We start from the raw sequence: 16,351 nt of genomic DNA, 5'->3' as shown, positions 1-16,351 counted from the left end.
GGGTGATGAGCTCACCCAAGACACACAGGATTGGGCATGCACAGGAGGCTAGCGTCATAAAATGGAAGTGGTATATACAAGACAGGGCACGAGTGGGTCCCAAGGGGACCGCAGTGCTGCATGAGCAAGTGGCGCAGACTCCCATAGCAGATGCAGAAATGTTGCAAGATGTACCTAAAGTACAAGAGTCCCCGGTGAAATGGGGTGGGCCTTTTTCAGAGTTGTCCGCGGAGGACAAAAAGCATGTGTGGTTTACAGATGGCTCAGCCAGATATGTGGGGACCAAAAGACATTGGAAGGCAGTGTCATATAATCCAGTGACCAAAAAGTTGTTGTCAACTACTGGAGAGGGAAGAAGTAGTCAGTTTGCAGAATTGTATGCGGTTTACCAGGCATTAAAGCAAGAGCTCCCTGGTACATGTCACATTTACACTGATTCATGGTCTACCGCCAATGGGTTAGCCACCTGGCTTCCCACATGGCATGCTCACAATTGGATGATTCACAACAGGAAGGTCTGGGGAAAGGAGTTGTGGCAGGAGATTTGGGAACTGTTGTCCCAGAGTACAGTTACAGTGTATCATGTTGATGCTCATTGCCCGACTGACTCACTAGAGCGTTGGTGCAATTCCTTTGCAGACCAAGAAGCGAAGATTCATGAAGCTGAGTTGGAGACGCAGGATTCTGACGTGGTGGGCATGGCTAAATGGGCGCACCAGAAAAGTGGACATTTGGGCGAGTGAGCCACTAGCAGGTGGGCTGAAAGTAGAGGGATGTATATTCCCCTAGATTTAATTAAGACTGCAATCATTCACTGTCCTGTTTGTCAGCATACTCAGCACAGACCAGTCCCACAGGTAGTGAGAGGCCAGTTAGGCAGAGGGAAGTTACCAGGGCAGATATGGCAAATTGATTTCATTGGGGCGATGCCAATGAGCCGAGGATGTCAATATGCCTGCACGGTGGTGGATACCTATTCTGGTTATCTCATTGCCTTTCCATGCAACAGAGCAACCCAGTCTAACACTCTGAAAACGTTGAATTTGTTGATCTTATACTACGGAAATCCATTGCAGGTCCAAAGTGACAACGGGTCCCACTTCAAGGGAAAGATGGTGCAAGATTTTTGTGTACAGCATAACATTGAGTGGATCTATCACATACCCTATTACCCACAGGCAGCTGGTTTGATTGAGAGAATGAATGGTTTGTTGAAAGAGCAGTTGAAAAAATTGTCTGATGGGTCATTAAAGGGGTGGCAGGATCACTTGTCTGAGGCATTGCAGATTTTAAACAACCGACCCCTTGCTGATGCAGAGACTCCTTTGAAGCGCATGTTGACCCCAGCTATGCAGATTAAGCCCCATGTGGCCACAAACACGATTCTGTATTGGGAGACAGCTCCCAGAGCTTTGGCTCCATATCGTGCCACACCAGAAGCTGCCGGTCTTGATTTACATGCTTCGAAACTCCATCGATTGCAACCACGAAACATTACCTTGATTGACACAGGAATTGGAGTTCAAATTCCCTCAGAGCGTTTCATGCTAATTGCTCCTCGATCTGGGCTTGCCCTTAAAGGCATCCAGGTTTTGGGGGGGTGGTCGATGCCGATTACCAGGGGGAGATCAAAGTTATCCTATTGAACAGTGGAAACAATGATCTGATTGTTCAACCTGGTGACCGTGTTGCCCAAATGGTCCTCATGCCGGTGTATGGAGGAAATGTCATGAAGGGGACCGCCCCAGCCCTTCTAAATGTGCGAGGAAAGGGCGTGTTCGGATCTACTGACAAGAACCCAGGGGCAAAATTGTGGGTGGAGTCCCCAAACAAACCTCCTGAACCTGCAGAATTGATCGCTAAGGGCAAGGATAACATCCTAGTCATCATGAAACCCGGACAGGAAAAGTGGGAAAATGTACCAGCGGAAAAATGTTATTTGCGAGAGTGATTATACCAGTCTGTTTTCTCTTTCTAGATCACAGTATGGCTTGCCGCTGCGATGCTTGCGCTGTGTGGTCGGTGTTTGGGCGTGTCCGGAGGGGTCCGGGAGGGCCCTGGGATGCCGAAGGGGATCAACCGCCCGAGTCGGATGACAGCATTGTTGCAGCAACCGGATAACATCTGGACCTACTTGGCCGGGAATGTGCTGAACACTTCCCACTTCTGTATGAGAAATCTTCAGAGTACAGCTGATATGATATCAACGTGTCTTGTTGCCGTAGCTACCCCGGCACAGGTGCTTCTGCACATTTTTAACCAAACTAACTTTGATGGGGTAGTGGAGGAAAGTGATGTTCAAACACATCTGAGTCTTTATGAGTACTGTCGCTTGTGCCCAGAGGCTACAGATAGCCTCTGGAGGAACATGACAAGTATATCTCTACTGGAGACGTTTGCTATCAATTAACTTGTGACCCTGCCAAGATTGGCAAGTGTGGCCAATTAAAACTAGAGAAAAGCAAATAATTGACCCCTGATCAACAAACATTATGTCAGTCACGACATGACAGTTTTTGTAGTAATGTTACCAATTATATGGTTTGTAATCACACAGTATTAGCCGCTAGCCATGTTAACCATGTGAAATTACCTAAAGGATGGTTGTTCTCGTGTGGTAATATTTCAAACACTTACATACCAGCTAACATAACTGGAGGACCTTGTGCCTTATCACGATTAAGTCTTATGCTTTTTCCATGCATTCTGTTACACGTATTCGCTCTTCTAGAGCCGCTATTCAATTACCTGAGGATTGTGACTCCGATATTGATCTGCTTTCTAGAACAGAATATACTAGTTTGGCCCTTTCCATTGTGGGAGTGCCAGGATTGTCCGTTTATAATGCCAGAACAATTGCTAAGCTTGCCTGTTTAATTGTAAAGAATCACAATCACTCTTCTGCCGCTTTAGCTGAATTATTATTAGATGTTCAAGGAACCAGAAAAGCTGTTTTGCAAAATAGGGCCGCTGTGGACTATTTGCTGCTAAAACATAACCACGGTTGCGAGGACTTTGATGGCCTATGTTGTTTTAATTTATCTGACCATTCTACATCTATCCATGCACATATTAATGCTTTGAAAGATTTAGTGAAAGGGGTTACCCAAGACGTTGACCAAGGATGGTGGGATTGGTTGTTTGGGTGGCTGCCTAATTTTGGACAGCTTCGGTGTATCTTGGGTGTTATTATAGTCATTGTTTGTGTTTTTATCTCATTATGTTGTTGCATTCAATGCATTCCTAATCTTTTCTCCCTTTTTCCTCCCAGATCCATGGTATTTAGACCAATGGGGTATGATGGGTGAATCGAAGGTCAAGGGGTGGAATGTGTTGCATTTGCCATTTTACACGTGCTAAATCATATGTTGACCTCGATTCCATGCAATGCTCTGATCTTCCATTTTGTTGCATCACACTTCCATTTTGAGCTGCCTTGACCTGGAGTTACAATTCAGCAGTAACATAAACATGTTATTCACGTAAACCAGTACAAGCAGGTGCGAGGCATCTCATGAGGATGCCTCGTGAGGTTATGTTGTACCTTCAGAGTGTTTTCATGCATTCCATACTTATCACTAGGACAGAGGGAGGATGGCCGTGCCAGTCTCCAAGGCCGGAGAGTGGGAAAGGAATGTCTTTTGCCTCGACACCGCCTAAACAGAATCTGGCCAGGTCTGTCTGGGTGGGTCTGATGCAGAGATGGGGGCCAGCACTTGTGAATAGATGGGCGAGAGCGCCTGCTAGAGGCTTCTCGAACAGGTTGATTTAAGCTATAAAAAGCGGTGTCTGTGGGGTGGAGCTCAGGAACTCAGTCTTGGAGTGGACGCACTCGCGGGACAACTTTGATGCCCGAAGATAGTACTCCCTGAGCCCCGGTCTGCAGGGTTCCCGACTTGGCGTTCAGTGCTTGGCTCAGGGATGTTGAAGTCTCCGGTGCTGCAAATGAATCTGGTGAGGTGCTTTGTACATTAACTGTTTATATACCTGTATGCACAGTTTCATATTTATGTAAATAGTGTGGTGTATTCATTGTTTATTGCCTTTCACTCGGTGCCTAAGACTTTCTTAGTTGCAGTGACTTATTGCCTTTGCCTACAATATTAATAAAGCTCATTTTTACCTCCAGTGGAGTGTTGGAGTTTCTGTGTGAGTAAGGGGTGTGCGTAAGTTCAGATCACGCAAGTGGGCAAAGCAATACAGTGCCCAACAGAATCCATCTGTGGGAGGTCCCTAACTACTTTTAAGAGGGATCCCTCAGGAGTTTTTAAAGTTTGTACCTTACTAGGGCTACTAGTTTTGGTGCCCCTAATCTGTTGATGGGGGTGCTTTGTTTGACAGGGGGCCCTCTGGATCTCACTGTCCTTCTTGTCCTCTGCAGCCCTGGGCTGACTAAGGCAAGGTAGAGAGGGGCAGGTTACCTGCTCCAGACTGGGTCCCACCTGAGAAGGGTCCACTGCCATCAGAAGCTCTGTCAGGCCAGGCCTAACAACCTCTGGGGCAGTTCCTTCATCAGGGGTAAGATCAGTTCCCTGAGGAGGCTGATCCTGTCCTAATGTCTGGTGAGGGGGGGATTTCTCTTCCTCCTCCATGCTCTCAGTTTGGGTGGAGTGATCCATAATTTCAGGCTTCACAACACACATATCTGTTTGAGTTTGGGCTGTGGCCATCACAGCCCCACCAACCTTTTCAGGAGGAGACTCAGTTTGGGTTTCTGCTGTTATCATAACAGCTTTGCTATTCTGTTTAGGAAGAGCTTCTGCTAAAGATGGGGCTGAGTCTTGCACAGCCCTACCAACCTTTTCAGGAAGGACATCTTGGGTTGGAGCTGTAGCCATTACAGCCCCACTAACCTTTCCATTGGCATTCACCATTCTGGAATGGATTTCCTGTTCAACCTCAGCCCAGGCTGAGATTTCCAAATCATTACCTAGTAGACAGTCTACAGGCAAGTTTGGTGACACTGCCACTCTCTTTGGGCCAGTGACACCTCCCCAGCTGAGACTTACTACTGCCATGGGATGATTGGTTTGTATTCCATCAATGTTTGTTACCTGGTATGTGGCACCTGGTAAAAGTTGCTTAGAGGGGACTATACAGTCAGCCACCATGATGATGCTAGCCCCTGTGTCTCTAAAGGCTTCATCTTTCAAACCATTGATGATGGGTTCTTGTCTATATTTGCTCAAGGTATTTGGGCAATCAGAGAAGTTGGCAAACCCCATGCCAGTCTCATAAACAAGATCATTTGGGGATGGGGACCTGGATAGGCCAGGGTCCACCTGTGCTCCAAAAGTAAACCCTCCCAGATTCCTGGGTGTGCTCCCACTTCCTGGGGGATTACTGCTGACATTAACAGGAGGTGTTGGAGCTGGCTTTGGAGGTATATTCTCTTTATTGCCATTCTTTGGACAACAGCTGTCTGATTTCCAATGGCCAGTCTGTTTACAGACATGACAGTATGGTATTTTCTGGGTAGATGAAGTGTCTTGGGACCCACCCCCATCCTTGGAGTTTTGGGGCCCTGGGGAAGTCTTTTCTTTACTTTTATCCCCACCCTTATCTTGAGGCTTGGTAGACTCCTTCTTCTGGTTATGGCCCTGATTCTTAGGCCTAATCCTGGTTCTGACCCATTTATCTGCCCTCTTTCCCAATTCTTGGAGAGAGGTCAAATCTGAGTCCACCAGGTGCTGGTGTAAGAGCTGGTTCTGACAATTACTTAGGATCTGCTCCCTCATAATCAAATTATACAATCCTGTGAAGTCATGTACTTTGCTGCCATGTAGCCAACCCTCCAGAGCCTTAGTAGCACAATCTACAAAATCAGTCCAGTCCTGTGTCTGTGTCTTCTGGGTGTCTCTGAACTTCAACCTGTACTGTTTAGTGGTTAAGCCAAACCCATCTATTAGAGCACTCTTCAGGACTTTGTAGTTTTTAGCATCCTCATGACTGACAGTGAGGAGCTTATCCCGCCCTTTCTCAGAAAAGGAGTACCATAAGATTGCTGCCCACTGTTCACCAGGAACCTACTGTACCATGCAGGCTCTCTCAAGAGCAGTTATCCACTTGTGGATGTCATCCCCTTCTGTGTAGGGGGGCACAATCTTTGTCAGGTTTCTAGTATTATAGGACCTGTCTTTCTCTCTAGGAATATTGTTGCTGCCACCAGTGGCATCTAAGCCACACATTTTCTGTTCCCTTGCTAAAGCAAGTTTAGCTTGGGCCAGGGCTAACTCTTCCCTCTCTATCTGGAGTTCTTCTACAGCTCTCATCCTGGCCTTATGCTCTCTTCTCTGGGGGAAGTTGAGAGTTTCTGGAGACACTAGAAATGTGAGAATCCACTGAGGGAGATCTCACCCTTCTATTGCCTGTGGGAACTAGGTTATAGGATCTGGGGAGGTGCAGGCCCTCTCCATTCCCATGTAGATCTAAGTTGGTCTGGTTAAGCCTGCCAAATATAACCTGGTTACCCCTCTGATCCTGATCAGGCTCATCTACTTCTGAGCCCTCCTCCTCCTCTTCCTCCTCTTCTTTTCCCTCTTCTGGAGTGTGCTCATTCTCAGGGGTGTTCACTCCATCTCCTGCATCTAAGGGAGCTGCACTCGCCTTATCTAAGTCATCCTTTTCCAGGATGGCTATCAGGGAAGGAATGGTGGGGTTTCTACCCCTTTTTAGCCCTCTTGCAGTGCATAAGGCACCCAAGTATTTATGGCTAAGTTTGTCATAACTGGAAATTGCCTTGGTAGGGTTAACTGTCACAGAGGCAGAGCCTGAAGCTCCTCCTGTGCCAGACATGACTGCTAGTGAGGTGCAAGTGGTGCACTTACCTACACTAAGTGATTTCCTACTGTACCTTGCTAGTGAGTTGTAGTCAGGGTGTGCTAATCCCTTTAATCTACAACTACTAAGTTCAGTAGAACTTAAATATGCTAAGCTTTTGATTTATATGTACCTAAGGTACTTGATGTGATCTTTCAATTTGATAAAAAGATTGCAATGGTAAAACAACAGCAAGCTCAAATCCCACCGCTGCCACCAATGTGAGAAGTTGGCCTGATATGTGATGTTTCCAATTCTGGAACCACCTTGTATCAGTCCAAACAATCCCTTATGGTGTCTGGTTGTAAGTCAAACTTATTAGACAAGCTATCCTAGTGGTAGCATGGACTAAGCAGCCTTAAAGGCTAAACTCAAGAGGTCGTATTAAGCGAGCTGTTTTACCAATCACAATCCTGTAATATCAAATGAAAGGACACCACACAAGTATATATTATAAAAGTATATGTGTTTATTACTAAAATAATCCCCAGTACTCTTTATGAGCAAAGGGGCACAAGCGTTAAATCAAAAGCACAGAATAACATATGAAAGTTGCACAATTATGGATGAGGGCGGGTGGCACTCAAAACATATATTAAAAAAGTGGTATAAGAGATACCAATCGAACAGTGGTTAGACCTAGGGCCTAGGGAATCGCTGGGAGCAGTTGGGACAAGCAATGCTGAAGTCGGAAAAAGCCTGCGGGATTCGGGTGCAGCGCTTAAAGCACATGCATGCACCAATGCAAAGTCAATGGTGCGTAAAAGTTAGACAAATAGAGTTTAAGGATACTTCCGCTGAACCTAGAAGGATAAAACTTTAGACACAGACCCTAGAGGTGTGTACCAGTGTGGGAACACTGGTGTTGCTGAGTTACCTCACCCACAGGAAGCGGGTGCATAGGGTCGAAGTGGCGTCGGGTTTCGTCACGCAGGTTGTAGGTGCTTGAAGCTGAAGATGCTGCAGGCGATGTGAAGGAGAAGTGTCCGGTGTGATCCAAGGGTGGATCAGAGTTGTAGAGTACCTGAAAGCAGAGGGGGCAGAGTCTGGGTCACTCAGCAGTGACCAGGGTGGAACCAGGACAGAACCAGGCAATGTGGGGCGCAATCAGGTGGTTGTCGAGGAGCTTCTCTCCGCTGCCACGTGGGCTCTGGGGCATCTGCGACATCCAGGAGCGGGTCACGAGCTGTCCCACGCAGGCTCTCACCGTCTGCGCTGTCGGCTTCAAGATCGGAGCAAACAACACTTGGCAAGAGCAATCCACGCGGGGTTGGAAGATTGCTTCTCACTCGGACCAGGAGGGTCAGAGCGGGTGCTCCTTTTCAGAGGAGCGGGTGCAAGTCTGGAGCAACCAGAATCACAAGTCGTATTTTGGTTTTCGTCGGCACAGGGGCCACAAGCCAGCTGGCAAGTGACCGGGCCAACGCGTTGAGCCAAAGAAAGCAGAAGTGCCCTACGCAGCACTCATCGAGTGTAAAGGGGTGAGCTTCAGTGCAAAAGTGGCTCAGGGTTGGGACTTCTCAAACCCCGGTGTACAGCTTTGAGGGTCACTCGTGGGCTGCACAGTCAGCGTCTCGTGGTCTTTTCAAGATGGCGTGCCCCACGCTTCTGGTCGCCTCCATGGGTCTCAGCTCTGCAGGGACTGTGGATCGGGCTGTAAGAAGGCAGGCAAGCTTGATCTGGTCAATCTCTTGCTCGAGTTCCGGCGGGAACTGCAACAAAGCAGACGTTGAGGTGCTGGATGGTGCCTGTTTGCACAGGGTGGTCACTCCTTGACCACAAGGGAGATTCTTCAGTCTTCTACGTCGAGTAGGATGTCGAAGGGTCCAGAGTTTCGTTTCAAATGTTTCATCAGGATAATCTGAGTGCGTTGGCACTGCTCCCATTCTTATACCAATCTAGGGGGCTGGATTACCTGCTAGGTCCCCTCCTGTGGGTGGGACCCAGGAAGGAGTTGGATACACCCCTTTCCCTTTGATCCAGGCCATGCTGGGACTGGGGCTGGTGTGCCCCAGAACCGGTTTGGGCAAGGGGCAGCCTTGTGCTCCCCAGGCAGTGTCTGGTTTCTTTCAAACCTCCCTGCTACAATCCACTATCTCCTGTCTGGGGTGGTGTAACACCTCCCGCGACAGGAAAGCCTTTGTCCAGGCCTCCTCTGCTGAGTTTCGGTCAGCAGCAGGAGGTCAGACTTGCGTCTGTGGCAGAAGCATCCATTTTGTGGATCTGAGCCTCTTTTAAAAATCAACTGCGTTTCAGCAAAGTAACATGTCTTCTCCCTCTAGAGGGGTGGAATGCTATCCCCGTCAACAGAACTGTTGAGGGGATAGTATTCCAAATCATATGACACCTTACACGACATGTTTTGATAAAGCCAAACCAAAGTTGCTATATAACCGCGAGGATTATAATGCACTTAATAGTATATGGTATGGCATTATCCCGGAACAGCTTAGGGAGTTGTTCCCGACAGCTGCAGACAGGCTCAGCTCATGCTAGAGCACCATCTCACATTAAACCACGCACTCTGCCTCCAGGATTGATAAGGCCTTCCATAGGAGTGGCTCACAGGTTTATATGTGTCCAGATATAGGTTTAGATATAGGTATACTATATCTAAGCAAGGGGTGATTACACCCACTTGCCCCAGCTGAGTGATCAGCCAGTTGTGTCAATTTAAGAACCAGCCAGGGGTGGCAAAAGCTATGCTTCAGCCCCTGGTAGGCCTTGGTGGCACCTATGCCCTGGGCACCTATAGTGCTCTGTAGAGGGGCTGATAAGGTGACCCCAGCCAATCTAGTTATGCACCTAGGGTACATGGAATCCATTTTACAGAGAGAGCAGATAGCCTGGGGCCCTGATTAGCAGGGAACCAGGCCAACTAAGTCGAAAACCAGCTAAACACAAGGCAAAAAATCTGGGGTAACCATAGTCAGGTAGCCACCTTCCTACACACGCCAACTGCATGTAATACGTGTGATTTCTACAGATATCTGCACACTATTGCATCTTGACAGTAGGGACTTACGCCCCCCCCTGACGCTTTTGGACTCACACGTGGAATAATTAGTCATTTCTATTCTTTTTTCTGAGTACTATCTCTGTCCAACTGGATTTTGCTTGAGCCATATACCTAAATACAGCGCCTGTCAAGCTACACTGTAATGGACGGTGTCATTCTTATCTGACCTTGAGACCTATACAGGTTTCAGTTCGCTTGATTTTGCCCTGACGAAGCTCCCAAGGTTGGGGGCGAAACGCGTTGGCTGTCTTGTGCACCTTGAAAAAAGAAAAAATTAATAAAAAGAAAAATATATTTTTACACTACTCTTCGCCTCTGCAAATTACTTTGAATTTGGTGCTGCCTCCACGTGTCTTCAAACTTTCTTCTGGGAACCCAGTGGGACCTAACCACAGCAGGTCTCGGAGGTTGAACAGCACAAGAGACTTAAGATTGTATGGGACTTCTTGAAGTTTGAGGTGCTTTTTCGGTTGGTCCGCTGTGGAAAGACTGTTCTATATTGTCCTACCTTCCCCTGCTTCAGCTTGGCTTAGCAGCAGGAGGGCAGAATCGGGTCTCTGGTCGGCAACAGCCATAGTTTGCTGTTAGACTCTGGAAGACTGGTACCGGAAGCACAGAGGGCTTCTCAGAGGAGCCCCACAGTGCATGGAGTCTTACCTTCAACACCATTTACGGTGTTGGAGGCATGATTCTAACATGTTTGATACCAAACATGCCAAGATTTGCTACAGCCGGTTTACAGTTAGCCATCGCGTAGTGACACATGGGCACTCTATGTATGGTAATGGCTGATGCAATTGCAACACCTGGAGAAGGACTACGGCATTTATAGGGATGTCCTGCTCATGCAAGGGCACTCTCACACTTACAACCAAGCACCCTGCCTTCAGAATTGAAATACCTGCCTTAGGTTGACTTATAGTGTTAGAATTGGGGGTCGCTAGTTGGCTCAGGTAGGTACTTGTGACAAATAGGGACCCTCTCCTCTAGTCAGGGTAAGGGGGTACACTCCTAAAATAACCCAAGCTCACCCCCTTGGTAGCTTGGCATGAGCAGACAGGCTTATCTCAGAGGCAGTGTGTAAAGCATTTGTGAACACATACAGTAATCAAGTGACAACACTACAAATAGACACCTCACAGGTTGTATATTTATAAAAAAATAAGTATCTTTTATATATATTTACCACAAGACCAAAAACGAAGAGAGTAATTCATAGTACTATTAAAAAGCAAGAGTTCTTGTTAAAAGGCTTAAATCAGGGTTCTATGCGAGTCGGTAGCCCTGTCCGGCTACAGCGTTGATGAAAATAACACAGAGTCTAACAATTCCAGTGGACCGCGTCGGTACGGGCCCACTCAAGGGTAGACAGACTCAGTCACAGTACCTTTACTTGATGCGGCCAGTACGGGTGTGCGAGCTGGGTTCGGCGTTCGGCGCGTTGCAGAAAAGAAAGCGTTGCAGGACGCGTTGTCCCTCGATGCGGTGCAGGCAGCGACCCTTTGACGGAGTCGTTTGGTCCAAGGCGTACGTTACAGGTCAAGACAGTGCTTCGTTGCGGTGTTTGCAGCTTGCGGTGCAGCGACAGAGCCGGAGTTCGGGAGCTGGCATCGATCAGTCCGGACAGCGGTACGTATTGGGCAGTGCGTCGCGAAGCGTGCGAGGCGACGCCCAACTCCAATGCGTTCACAGGACTCTAAGTCAGCAACAGTTACCGCGTCAGTCAGACCAGTACGAGTCGGTGTAGTGAGGCGTTGCACGTCGCGGTGTCCACAGGTTACGGTGCAGGCAACGGCTCGGTGACGGTGTCAGGACAGAGTCCGTGAGCTCAGAGCTTACGTTGCAAGATGCGGACGTTGTTCGATGCAGTTGTTTCCCTCAGCCAGCCAGATAACCCCTCCATTGATCTGCACTCTTGCCTGGGGGACATAGTCAGTTGGATGAACGCCTCCCATTTAAAACTCAATGGGGATAAAACTGAGATAATGGTAATGGGTAATCAGTCCCATTATCGTCCGGAGTCTCTATGGCCCCCGAGTATGGGCTCCCCCCCCAATCCCCAAAACTGACATCAAAAGTCTGGGGATCTGGTTGGATCATAACCTAACCCTTAACACCCAGGCCAGAAAAACAGCTGGAACATGCTTTGGCCTACTACGTCCCATCCGCAAGATTTCATTTTCGGTATTTATAAAGCGCGACACTCATCCCAAGGATATCACGGCGCTATGAACTAAGAGAGACTACTGAGGCATTTCTGGGGGGTTATGTTTTAGGGAAGGGTTATGTTTTAGGGAAAAGGTGGGTTTTCAGTTTTTGTCGAAACTGAAGATAGTTTGTGGTGTGTCTAAGGTCAGAAGGTAGGTCATTCCATCTTCTGGCTGCCAGGTAGGAAAAAGCGCGGCCACCTGTTCTGACTTTGTAAATACGTTTAGGTTTGGCCAGAGCTGATTGATTTGATCGTAGATTCCTGTTGGGAACGTAGAAATCGACCCTCCCTTGGAGAATTGTGGGGCCAGTTTTGTGAAGAGCTCTGTGCGTTTGACTTAGTAGTTTAAAGGCAGCTCTCTGGCGCATCGGTAGCCAATGAAGTTTCTTTAGGCATTCTGATGCCGAGTCTCGCTTACCTTTATTACAGACCAGTTTGGCAAGACCTGAAGGCGGGAGAAGAGTTGTTCGTTCATCCCTTTGAATAATGCGTTGCCATAGTCCAGGCGGCTAACCAGTAGGGCTTGGGTGACTGAGCGTCTGCAAACCAGGGGTATCCAGGGGAATATCTTTGAGAGAAGTTTGAGTATGGCAAAACCCTTGCCCCAGAGTGAACTGACGTGGTCCTTCATGGACAGGGCGTCGTCCATGATGATCCCCAAGTTTCACACGTGTTGTTTTGGAGTGGGGGCCAGTCCTAGTGTGGGTGGCCACCATGTGGCGTCCCATATGAGTTTAGCTCCCCCGAACAAGAGAATCTCTGATTTGCCGGCGTTTAATTTTAGGCAGTGGTTGTGCATCCATTGGGCCATCTCAGAGAGACAGTCGTGAAGCTTTTTCTTTGTTGTCTCAGGCCCTTCATCCATTGCCACCATCAGCTGTGTATCATCAGTATAAGAGCATATGCCAATGCCCCACTTCCTTCCAATGTCGGCCAGTGATGAAATATAGACATTGAAAAGAGTGGGGCTTAATGAGGCCCCCTGGGGGACCCCACAGCCGATGGTGTTGGGTTTTGAGTGGAACTGACCCATATGCACTGCCTGGGTACGATTGCTCAGGAAGGATCGAATCCAATTCAGTGCTGTTGATTGCACTCCTTTACTCAGGAGTGTGTTTAGCAGGCAGTCGTGGGAAACCGTATCAAACGCCGCTGACAGGTCAAGCAGTATCAGTGCCACCGATCCCCCTTGATCAGTGGAGCATCTGATACTGTCCGACACTGCCAGCAACGTTGCCTCGGTGCTATTGTTAGCTCTAAAGCCGGTTTGAGATGGATCCAGGAGAGAGTTATCTTCCAGATACCGGGTCAGTTGTATATTGACCGACTTCTCCAAGGCTTTCGAGAGATAGGGAAGCTGGGAGATAGGTCTGTAGTTCTCTGGATTAGAAATGTCGGATCCTGCTTTCTTCAAGAGGGGGGTCACGGAGGCGTGTTTCAAGGCCTCGGGAAGGTAGCGGTGGTTAATGACTTGTTGAAGAGTTGGGTGACAAGGGGGCAGAGCGTGGGTGCGATTTTGGAAAATACGAAGTGGGGGCAGGGGTCCAAGGGGGATCCGGATTTGACAGTGCTCAGTAGCGCTAATACCTCCTCCTCAGAGAGTAGTTGAAAACTAGTTAGACAAGGTGTGTTGCGTCTCTCTGATGTCATTTTTTGCTCGCCAGGGTTGTCCGGCTTGCTAGGGGTGTTTAGGGGAGTGAAGGTGGAGTATATTCTATAATTTTATCAGAAAAGAAAGTGCTGATGCGCTCGGTTGAGGGGGTGAGGGTTTGTGAGGTGCTGGATGGTTTGCTAAGCTCCTTCACTATTCTGAACAGTTCTTTTGCTGAGTTGCTGTTTTCATGAATGCGTTGAGTAAAGTACGCCTTTTTTTCATCTTTAATGGCCGAGATGTATTGTTTCCGTTTGGTAATATAGTTTGCTCTCGCTTCACTATCTTTCATCTGTCTTCAAAGATGTTCATTTTTTTGGCATTCCTTTTTAAGTTTCTTGAGGTGAGGGGTGTACCATTTCTCGTTTGCGTATTTTTTCCTCGATTCCCGCATGGGGGCTAGTTTGTCTAGCGTTTGCCGGATTCCGGCCTCTAATAGGGCGGCGTCTTTACAGACGGGAGAATCATCCGCCGGTGTAGTGGCTGTCTCAAGAAAATAGTTTTGTAAAATTCCCATATCGTATTTCAATTGGGAAGATCCAGGGGCGTCCGCTTTTTCATAATGGATGTTAAAATCCCCGACTACCATATAGTTTTTGTTTTTCAGACAGAGTGGTAGCAGTTGGTTCAGTAATTTGACGCTTAAGCTAGCTTGTTGCCCTGGGGGGTTATATATGACCGCTCCCCTCCTCCCCCTGCTTCCTTTCCAGTCAAAAAAACTACTCCTACAGGGCCTCATCCTGTCTAGACTGGACTACGGCAATGCCCTATATCTCGGTTCACCTAAAAAAGTTATAGCCAGGCTGCAGGTGGTGCAAAATGCGGCCGCCCGGATTCTCACGGGCACAAAAAATCGTTGCTCTGCCAAACCGGCGATCAGAGAACTCCACTGGCTTCCTGTGGAGCAAAGGGTGCAGTTTAAGGCCATGTGCCTAACTCATAAAATCCTCCATGGAAACGCCCCGCCTATCCTTAAAGATCTCGTGATTCCTTATATCACGTCCAGAACCCTCCGATCCTCTAATGTCCACCTCACTCAAATGCACAGGATTAAGAAAGCACGCTCCGGAGGCCGGCGGTTTTCCTATCAGGCATCCAAGATGTGGAATGTTCTTCCACTGGACCTCCATGCCCAACCCAACCTTCTGTCCTTCCGTAAATCCTTGAAGACGTGGCTGTTCCCTTGACCTTCTTCTCGCTTCCGCCTGACCTGACTTCCTGGATTTTCTGTCAGCGCTGGGACGCTCTTGGGCAGCCATGCGCTTTAAAAATCTCCTTCCATTCCATTCCAAACTCGGCACCTTCAAAGTATAAATATGCCTACATTTGCCCAGTCAAACACACCTTGGTTTAGGAGCAGATCGACTAACTACTTGCCCGACGCCCTGCTGCTGCAAGTGCCGAAGGAAGCCGACCCTCCGACTGACGCACTGCGACGACGCGGTCTTTTCTCTTGCCGAGAAATCCAGCTCTGGTGTTTCCAGGCTACCCTTGCGGGTCGCTGGGAGATCGAATCCTGAGAGAGAGATACAAGACCTCTATCATTCTAAACCAAGGTACGGAGCTGATTAGACCCTTAGAGAATTCTTGGAACAGATTCTTGGCAGCAAACTACTAGACTTAAGCTACATCACACTTATTCCTCCCTCGTACTAGACTTAGGTTAGGTACACCGGGGTAGGCGTATTTTAGAAGCACCAGTTAAGCACTTTTAGCTACTATTTTATCACTGTATGTATTTTATGCATTTTATGTATTATATGTTTATGGCTTAGAAACCATATCATGCTTTTACAGTACTATTCTATAATACTATTCGTATTATATGCATTGTACATCTTAACTAGCATTTAAATTGTAGCAGTGCATTTCTTATGCCTAAGAAATAAGACTGTTCAATAAATCCTTTTATTGAAAACGCCCGTCTCTCTATTTCTTAGCAACTCTGGTGAAACGAAGCACGCACAAGTGACTGAGTGAAATAGCCATCTATTGTTTCCGCAACTCTAGAGATACGTTTCATTCTGGGGAAACAAAGTTGTCATGTTATATGGTTGTCAGAGACTAATCCCTTCTTGTACTTTCGAGAAAGTTTCTAGTGACCTCTGAGCTAGCTGGCACACACAATTAAGTCTAATATATATGGCAGAGACCTAGTCGACCACAGTCCTACGTCTAAGCTGCAGTATATATTATTCCAATGATGAGAGCCTATTGGGAATATAGGAACTACACTACACTTTAGACAAGGAGTTGAGGGTACCTAGATTTAAATATCGAAGTCATGCAATACTTTCAGAATGTCTATTCACTTCTTGCGGCACGTGCAGCACAGGAGAAACTACATACAGATCATCCTTGCTCCACCACTTCCAGTCTTCTAATTTAATCACACATTCTTTCACCATTAGCAAAAAGAGGAAGGGTGGTAGTGTTCCCAAAGGGAAACGTCCGCACACACTCAACGCAAAACAATTGTTTGTTCTAAGTTAAGTACACATCATGAGAAAAAAAGTAATCAATAGGGTGCTATAGAAACTCAGGGCACCTACCACCTAAAGATGCCGTTTGTACACACTAAAAGTGTGTCACATGAATCCAAACAAAATTGAGAAGCTTTTGACAGCACTCCTGTGGGCCAGTAATTATGACA

The 16,351-nt window shown here is 47.6% G+C and overlaps 1 pseudogene; it reads left to right on the top strand.

Moving 5' to 3' along the window:
• Window positions 1–2,062: 2,062 nt before the first annotated feature.
• On the top strand, window positions 2,063–3,308 carry LOC147729425 (uncharacterized; annotated as a pseudogene).
• The last annotated feature ends 13,043 nt before the right edge of the window (window positions 3,309–16,351 follow it).

The sequence above is a fragment of the Lissotriton vulgaris genome, chromosome 2_2 (assembly GCF_964263255.1).
Source record: "Lissotriton vulgaris chromosome 2_2, aLisVul1.2, whole genome shotgun sequence".
Classification (NCBI taxonomy): domain Eukaryota; kingdom Metazoa; phylum Chordata; class Amphibia; order Caudata; family Salamandridae; genus Lissotriton; species Lissotriton vulgaris.
The sequence above is the reverse complement of the archived record's forward strand: the minus strand, read 5'-3'. Positions and strand labels throughout refer to the sequence as shown.